General features: G+C 40.4%; 1 long non-coding RNA gene across 1 annotated transcript; it reads right to left on the bottom strand.

The window, feature by feature from the left end:
• Window positions 1-1,664: 1,664 nt before the first annotated feature.
• Window positions 1,665-3,831, bottom strand: LOC108291969. The gene is made up of 3 exons (XR_005197424.1): window positions 3,155-3,831; window positions 2,081-2,142; window positions 1,665-1,975 (listed from the first exon to the last, which is right to left on the bottom strand). It is a non-coding gene; the product is annotated as an uncharacterized LOC108291969 (long non-coding RNA).
• Between the last annotated feature and the right edge of the window lie 6,031 nt (window positions 3,832-9,862).

Genomic DNA, 9,862 nt, shown 5'->3' with positions numbered 1-9,862 from the left:
ATTTATAATCCTTTGAGTATATACCCAGTAATGGGATAGCTGGGTCAAATGGTATTTCTAGGTCTATATCATTGAGGAATTGCCAGACTTGTCTTCCACAGTGGCTGGACTAAGTTACACTCCTGCCAGCAGTGTAAATGTGTTCCTATTTGTCCACATCCTCTCCAGTATCTGTCGTCTCCTGATTTAATGATCGTCATTCTAACTGCATGCATGACATGGTATCTCACTGTGATTTTGATTTGCATTTCTCTCATGACCAGTGATGAGCTTTTTTTCATGTTTGTTGGCTGCATATAAATGTCTTCTTTTGAGAAGCATCTGTTCATATCCTTTGCCCACTTTTTGATTGGGTTGTATTTTCTTGTAAATTTAATTTTTTTCTAGATTCTGGATATTAGCCCTTTGTCAGATGGGTAGATTGCAAAAATTTTTCCCCATTCTGTTCGTTGCCAGTTCACTCTAACGATTGTTTCTTTTGCTGTGCAGAAGCTCTTAAGTTTAATTACAACCCACTTGTCTATTTTGGCTTCTGTTGCCATTGCTTTTGGTGTTTTAGTCATGAAGTTCTTGCCTATGCCTATGTCCTGAATGGTATTGCCTAGGTTTTCTTCTAGGGTTTTTATGGTGTTAGGTCTTACGTTTAAATATTTAATCCATCTGGAGTTAATTTGTGTATGTATAAGGTGTAAGGAAGGGATGCAGTTTGAGCTTTCTGCAGATGGCTAGCTAGTTTTCCCAACACCATTTATTAAATAGAGAATCCCTTCCTCATTGCTTTTGTCAGGTTTGCGAAAGATCAGATGGTTATAGATGTGTGGCGTTACTTCTGAGGCCTCTCTTCTATTCCACTGGACAGAGCGAAAGCCTGTCTCCAAAAAAACAAAAAGATGATGTATATTAGGGTGAAAGAAAGATTCTTCAAATAATCCCCAATAAGATGTTGACAATGGGCAGAAAAAGATGTATAAAAAGAAAACCACAGGGTGGCTGGGCATAGTGGCTCACACCTGTAATCCCAGTACTTCGGGAAGCAGATGTGGGTGCATCACCTGAGGTTAGGAGTTCAAGACCAGCCTTGCCAACATGGCAAAACCCTGTCTCTACTAAAAATACAAAAATTAGCCAGGCATGATGGCACATGCCTGTAATCCTAGCTACCTGGAAGACTGAAGCAGGAGAATCATTTGAACCCAGGAGGCAGAGGTTGTAGTGAGCTGAGATCGCGCCACTACACTCCAGCCTGGGAGACAGAGATTCCATCTCAAAAAGAAAAGACCAGAAGGAGGCAAACTAAAATGGTGACAGTGGTTGCCTCCTTACTACTAATCTGCACTTTTTTTAACCCACGTTTCCTATGGTGAGACAGTATTATTTTTCTAAGGAGTGGGGGACAGGAGGGGAACAAAGTCAATAATAACTATACCTAATTTTTTTTTTTTTTGAGACAGAGTTTCACTCTTGTTACCCAGGCTGGAGTGCAATGGCGCGATCTCGGCTCACCGCAACCTCCGCCTCCTGGGTTCAGGCAATTCTCCTGCCTCAGCCTCCTGAGTAGCTGGGATTACAGGCACGCACCACCATGCCCAGCTGATTTTTTTGTATTTTTAGTAGAGACGGGGTTTCGCCATGTTGACCAGGCTGGTCTCGATCTCTTGACCTCGTGATCCACCCGCCTCGGCCTCCCAAAGTGCTGGGATTACAGGCTTGAGCCACCGCGCCCGGCCACTATACCTAATATTTAAAAAAAAACGAAATCTGTCAGATTGAACATGATGTCCAGGCAAGAAATAAAAACCCAAATCTGAAGCTAAAGTAAGAGCAGTCCAGTGTATGGCTGTCCCAGGCCAAGCCTTCCGCAGAGATTTAAGCTGCTTATGGCTCATGTGTTTATCACATTCAAGGTGATGGACTTGGGGGACAGAGTTGGTGTCTCTGAGACTACATGGCCAGCACAGGCAGATTCAAGACAACTCTGAAGAACAGTGAAGGAGAGAGAAGTCAAGTGGGGAGCTCGGCATGTTCATTCATTCGTTCATTTCCCTACCACCTCCCTGAGGTCTTGGGGGCCCAGCCTTACCCTGTGATCCACCAGAAGGTGATCCTGGACAGGAAGGAGGCGCTGGACTCCGGGCAAGGATTCTAGTGGAAAGAAAGAACAGGTTAGGGAGGAAGAGGGAAAGGAACAATTCAACTTTTCATCCAGGCCAGAGCTTGGCAAGGAGTAGTCAGCTGCCCATTCTTGCCTTCAAAAGGACCAGTGTCCACTCCATACCATTCTGCACCCCAAAAGGATTCTCTCCTAAGCCCCAGGAGAAAGAAAGTCGTAGCAGCTCCTCTTGTTTTACTCAACAGAGTGTCTACCAGGCACAACCACAATACAATAAGCTATCAACCTGCCTTATCTTCTATCCCCGCAGCAACCCTAGGAGCTGGTGTTAACCATCATCCCCACTTCACTCATTCAACAAATATTTTCTGAGCACCTACTATGTGCTAGGTACTCTACAAGGTACTACAGGGTTACCTTAGATCCCCACGACAACCTCATAAGCTGGTATTACTATTGTCTCCATTTTCCTCATTCAGGCATTGAATATTTATTGACCACCTACTATGAGCTAGACATGCTACCAAGAACTTATATACTTGCATTATTTTATATACTCATGGAATTCTATAAACATGGCATTACTATTATCTCCATTTCATTCATTCATCCAACAAATATTTCCTGAGCACCATCCATGTATCAAGTACCCTGCATACAAATCTAAACAAACAGAAATGGCCCCTGCCTGTATGGAGCTCGTGGTCCACTGCAGTAATCATCAGTAATACCTGCCAAGATTCTCTACTATTAATAGCGAGCTCTGTTCTAAGTGCTTTACACAAATTACCCTATTTAATCTTCATCCCCACCTCACAAGGTAGGTTAAAGTATTCTATCATCCCTATTTTGCAGTTAAAACAAACTGGGGACCAGAGATGAAATGATTTGTTTAAGGTCCCACAGCTAAAAGTGGTAGAGACAGGACGTGAGCCCCAAAGAGTCAGGCTCCAGAGAGAGACATGCATCAAATGATTACACAAACAAATGCAAAACTGCGACTTCTGGGCCTTGATATGTGTCCTAAAAGTAGAGAAATATTACCAGTGAGACAAAGTCAGCACACGGGGGCTGATCTTGTGTACCAAGGTCAGAGAAGGCTCCCCCGAGGAAGACAGTCAATCTAGTGCCTGAAAGATGAGTAGAGGAGAACTAAATGACGAGGAAAGGCAAGGCATTCCCAGCAGACAACAGCATGTGCAAAGGCCTGGTGGTAAAAGGAAGTATGGCAGACTCCAGGAACCAAGAGGGGGCCTGAGCAGTCTACACTGAAGGCCACATATTTTAGTATTCATTCTAAGGGCAAGGGAAAGTACTGAGAGACTCTAAGCAAGCTATCAAAGAACTTACTTTCCAGAGGCACAAAGATGAGCCCCAACTCAACTTATAGGCAAGGAAAGGGACCGACACAGAGTCCTAGGATGACAGACCAAGCCTGGCTTTCAATACAGATGCATTGAGGTCAAAATTAGGAAACATAAGCTTTAAGCAGGAGAGGGATGAAAGGTCGCCATGTAGCAATGAGAGCTTTAGCCAAGGACTCCTCTCAAAGTTCCAGCCTTGTGCAGAGGTAAGGTATTTACAGAACCCAATAAGACAACATACTCTCCTCAAGTGGTTTTCCATCCAAGGCTGGATGTGCTTTTTAAAAAAATACTGTATCCTGGTGGGGTGTGGTGGTTCACACCTGTAATCTCAGCACTTTGGGAGGCCAAGGCCGGTGGATCACTTGAGGTTAGGAGTTGGAGAACAGCCTGGCCAGCATGGCAAAACCCCATTTCTACTAAAAATGCAAAAATTAGCTGAGAGTTGTGGCTCACAACTACAGTCCCAGCTACTCAGGAGGCAGAGGTTGCAGTGAGCTGAGATCCCACATCTTCACTCCAGCCTGGAGACCCTGTCTGTATCTGGGTCCTATCCCCATCAGGGACTCTGGTTAAGCTGGTTTGGAGTGCGACTAGGGCACTGAAACTTTGTTTCAAACGTCCACATTCTTCTTGCAAAAGTTGCTGGGCAGGAAATACGCAAGATAAGCCAAGAACATCTTGTCACACTGGACAACAAGGAAACTAAGCATAAACAGGATTGTTAGAAGGCCCAGGAGCCAACCAGAAGTGGCACTGCAGGCTAAAAAAGGGACAGTTTGAGCTCTGACAAGGAGAGTAAGTGCAATGAGCTGAAACATAGCATGTATGGTTTGTTTTTTTGAAACCAAGTCTTGCTCTGTCTCCCAGGCTGGAGTGCAGTGGCGTGATCTTGGCTCACTGCAACCTCCGTCTCCTGGGTTCAAGTGATCCTCCCACCTCGGCCTTCCAAGTAGCTGGGGCTACAAGCATCAGCCACGACACTAGGCTAATTTTTGTATTTTTAGTAGAGACGGGGTTTCACCCTGTTGATAACCAGGCTGGTCTTGAACTCCTGACCACAAGTGATCCACCCGCCTCGGCCTCCCAAAATGCTGGGATTACAGGCGTGGCCACTGTGCCCAGCCGGTGATGCCTTTCATTAAGATAGTAAATAGCATTTTCGGAGGAACAATATGAAATAAATCTTGGACATGCTGAATTTAGAATACTTTTAGACATCCAAGTAGAGATGTCCAGTAGGCAATTAGGTATTAGCAGACAGAGTCTCAACAGCAGAATTTGGGGTAGAGATGAAAATGTTGGATTTACCCATGAGTGATGCCATGGACATGGCTGTGACTGCTTAGGGAAAGAAGAATGACAGAGGGCCTAGGGCTGATTGGTGGAACATTTAATGGCCAAATACAGGAGAATAAGCCAGCCAAAAAAAAAAAAAGAGAGAGAGAGAGAGTGGTAGGAGGAAAATGAAGAACATGTCATGAACCATTAAGCAAGAGGAAAGAGCATCTCAAGAGTAAGTCACTTTGCAGGTTGAAGTGTAGCTGAGGAGCAGCGGGGCCAGGGGACATGAATTGTGTGTAATTCTCAGCAAGTAGGTTGTTACTCCACCTCTTTCTGGCTGATCTGACATAGGCAACAACCCAACAGAAAACCAATGCTTCTGAGAATGGCTGCAGGTTTTTATGTGCTGTCTTTTGAGGTTAGAAATCAAGCCTGAGCTCTTCTTTCTCCTGATTCTCAGGAAGGAAGAATGCAGATGTGAGAACACTGATTGATTGGGTGTGTCACTGGGCAGCATCACTGTTAAAAGGTCAGCACACAAATGCAAGCTCACTTTTCTCCTTCTTCCATGTGACTGAAGTGGTTGACAAGGTTGTCACTCCCTCCTGTACCCACCACTGTGAGGGATAGCCAGGTCCAAACCTACTGCTTGGGCAGAAGAGGACAGGGCAGGTGTCCAAGGCCAGATCAGCAGTCAGCCAGGGCAAATGGGCTGGCTCTGGTTACATGACCCCAGGAAACTGACAGAAAGGAGTGAAATTCGGGGAAGATCTCAGTGTGTTTGAGAACTGGGGAGATAAAAAGGTTTCATCTCATGGTCTGCTTTAGTTTGAAACAATTTAACTAGATTCCAAAACACCAGCATTTCCACATGAACCAGTTCAACTCACTCCAGTGTTCTACCCTGGAGTTTGCTGCCCAAGTTCCAGTTAAGAATAAAATACACAATCCTTTTGTATTAAATATTTGCACTGATAAATGGAAAACAAATCTTTCTCCCATGGACCCTATAAACTAGAAAACAGTGGCTATAGATTGGAGACAATTCTGGTATTCCAGGGATTCCTGACCAGAATAATTTGAAATTACCCTAATTTCTCAATTACTAGTACCACACACATAAATTGCATCACACACACACACACACACACACACAGAGGCAGGCTTACCTACCTCTGAGAAAACTGCACAGATTCAACAAGAACAAATAGCAATTAATGTGTTCCTTTATGGCTAGTGAATAATAATGTTAGCTAAAACAAAAACAAGTATTATTTTTAAATCCACTATTGCCCCCCACCGAATATTTAAATCATGAAGTCTAAACTGACAGAACAGCAAATTAATACAGTCCTTTGGGAGGGAAATCTGGTGGTACATGTTAGAAACCAATCCTGTTATTTGTTGCTTTTTTTTTTTAAAAAAAATGACAAAATGATTACAAAAGTTTCGTAAATCATAGTATATTCTTACAATGAATACTATGTAAACACTAAAAATGAGACGCTTGTGTGAGAACTAGCTTTGAAGGAGACACAAGGTATTTTTACAAATTATTATATTGAATGATAGCTAGTATTTGTGGAACACCTATGTACTAGGGCTGTGCTGACTGATTGTACACCTGCTGTTTAATTTTATAATAACCTTACAAGGGAGGTGGCATGCTAACCTCATTTAACAAATAAAATGGAAGCAGAGGCTTAAGTTTATTTTTATTTTTACTTTTTCACGACGGGGTTTCACCATGTTGGTCAGGCTGGTCTTGAACTCCCGACCTGAGGTGATCCGTCCGCCTTGGCCTCCAAAGTGCTTGGATTACAGGTGTGAGCCACCACGCCCGGCCAGGCTTAAGTTTATTATCTAATATCACTGAGGGAGGACATAGTAGAATCAGGATTTAAAACCATGAAACCTTGATTTCAGGACGTTATACTTCCACTCACTGTGCTAGTTTGTCATAAAGTATACATACTTTTGAATAAATTATTTAATATGCATCAATGTTATACATTTCTTAATATATAGCAATGTACATAAAACATCAACGCTGTGTATTTATGTAACATCAATGTACGTTACGAGTTCACAGCTCTTATCACTAAGGATTTTTGGATTTCTTTAGCAAATTTTAAGAAAATTGTTATGAATTAACAGTACAGATGATACAAATATACGGCAAAAGTAACAAGGAGGCATGTCAATGACTGAAAGTTTGGAGAACAAAACTCTCACCTTCTCAAAAGGCACTTTTTTCTTTATATGCAATACTATATGAAATTTTCACAACAATTAAATATTATCTCAAAGAGTTTTTTCAAAAAAATAAAACCACCCCCTTGAACCATTTTTCAAATAAAACAAGAATAAAAGCACTATCTTAATGTGTACTCTCAGAAACTAGAAACATCCTTATCTAACATAAAAGTACAGTTATCCACTTGATTAAATAGTCCTTAATCATTACATTAATGACAGTAAGAAAAACAGATCATACTATACTGCCAATTGTTACAAGAGCCTGGGTATACATACACCATATATCATGATAGTCTCTTCAGACCCAAAATTAAAGGTGAAAAGAGAAAGAAAACAGAAAGAGATATGAGACTTTTCCTTCAACTAATTTACTCTAATACTATCTTTGTAATACATGTATTTAGAACAAAACAGTGCTACAATGAGCATCTAGGTTAAAATCGTTATCAGAGAGGCAACTCCAGAATAAACAGATACAGTATGCTCGTTTATGGAAAGACCTGCTAGTGATGAATATCCTTCCCATATTCATCTATAAATTTAGCACAATTCTAATCATAATCTCAATGGGATTTGTCTTAAAACTCATCAAAATAATTCTAAAATTCACCAGAAACAGTAAATTCATGAGAATAGCTAAGAAAAATTTGGAAAAGAGCATATTTGCCCTATCAGATATCAAACTTCTACATAAAGCCACAGGGGAGGGGAGGTAATGGAATAAACACAGACAGACCTGTCACTAGAACAAAACTGAGAATCCAGAAAGAGGCCTTATGCTGTAGGAAGATGTTGTGGCATTTGAAATATGAACAGGTCAGTGAACTGAGAGACACAAAAGCCTATCCATTTGCAAAAAAGTTAGATTCCTACCCTCACACTAGACACAAAAGGGAATTCCATACAAACTAAATGAGCTCAGTGTGAAAAAAAATTTTTCACATAAAGTATATGAAAATTTTTTAAAGATAATCTTTGGATGGTAGAGATTTTGCTATACAATTAAAAAAAAAAAAAAACCCAAAGCCATAAAGTGAAAGATTTCAAGTTGAATAATGAAGAATTTTTTTAAGTGAAAGATCTGACCACATAAGTTAAAACTTCTATATAAAGACACCATAAACAAAATTAAAAGACAAGTAACAAATAAGGAGAAAATACATGTAACACATATAACAAAAGATTAACCATTGTGATATCTAAAGAACTTCTATAAAGCAATAAGAAAAGATAAACAACCGAGAAGGGGGAAAAATGGGCAAAGGTATAAACAGGCAATATCCAGAAGGCAATGTAACACCTGGTAAACTACAACCTAGGGGATTAAAGAAGTCATGTTTTTTAAAACTAACAAATTACACATATTTACATGATATCAGAACGGGAAATGCCCTTCTAAACTCAGATCTACAGACAAAAATTACCAAGAAAAATCATTAAAATTTTCATTGACTTAAAAAGACCTTTGTACTAGCGTTTGTCTAAATCAATGTGAAAAATTCTAAGATTTATCTAAGCAGGAGAAGAAACACAGTTAATAAAAACATGAAAACCTCATTGTCAACAAGGTGATTATAAATTAAAAAATACTTTTTTAAACTGTGAAAATCATTAAACTTCGCTGATGCTTGGAGAAAATGCAAATCAAAACAATGACATGACAGTTTTCATGTATCACACTGGCAAATATCTAAAAAGTAAGAATACCCAATATTGGCAAGGGTACAGGGCACCCAATATTCTCTTACATTACTGGTGGAATTTTTAACATGGGAAAATAGTTGTGATATGTTTTTTGTTTGTTTTTTTGAGACAGAGTCTCACTCTGTCCCCCATGCTGGAGTACAATGGCACAATCTTGGCTCGCTGCAACCTCCACCTCCCCAGTTCAAGCAATTCTCCTGCCTCAGCCCCTGCAAGGAGCTGGGATTAATTTTTGTATTTTTAGTAGAGACGGGGTTTCACTATGTTGGCCAAGGTGGTCTCAAACTGCTGACCTCAGATGATCCACCAACCTCAGCCACCCAAAGTGCTGGGATTATGGCCAGCGCGCCCAGCCACAATATGTTAAGTGAGGAAAAGACATAGTAAACATAAAGTAAGATCTCAACCATGTTCTAAAATAATAACTATGGTTTATGAGTACCTTTATGCCAGGGACCAGGACTGTTTACATGTACTAGCGTACTTCATATTCACAATAATCCTGTGAGTTAACACTATTATTACCCTCATTTTATGGAGGAAGAAACTGAGACAAGAGATCAAGTGACAGAGCCAAGACTTCAACTCAGGTTGACTCCAGAGTCTCAGATCTTAACTACTAGCACAATGTACAGAAATTAATTAAAATCTTTAAATATAGTGGAGTTGAGTATACTGTCTGCTTTAATTCCCTATTTCATCATAGATTTTCTACTACTTTACTTCTCAAATACAATGATTTTTAAAAGGATCAATAATCACAAGACAGCAACAGTGTCCCTGAAATTCCCCTGGAGATGCTAACTACAAAATAAAACTTAAAAATCATAATCCAATAGCTTTAAGTATTTTAGTACAGTAACATTTTTCTAAATGAATTTCATGTGGATCTGTAACATAGAATAAAAGATTAAAGCAGTATTTTATTCTATCAGTATATTTTAATGCTCAAATGTGGCTGAGTACGGTGGCTCATGCCTGTAATCACAGCACTTTGGGAGGCTGAGGTGGGCAGATCATTTGAGGTCAGGAGTTCGAGACCAGCCTGAACAACATGGTGAAACCATGTCACTACTAAAAATACACACACACACACACACACACACACACACACACACACAGGCCGGGCATGATGGCCTAT

Source organism: Cebus imitator, unplaced genomic scaffold (assembly GCF_001604975.1).
Source record: "Cebus imitator isolate Cc_AM_T3 unplaced genomic scaffold, Cebus_imitator-1.0 Scaffold473, whole genome shotgun sequence".
Classification (NCBI taxonomy): domain Eukaryota; kingdom Metazoa; phylum Chordata; class Mammalia; order Primates; family Cebidae; genus Cebus; species Cebus imitator.
Note: the sequence above shows the minus strand (reverse complement) of the source record. Positions and strands in the feature narration are given on the sequence as shown.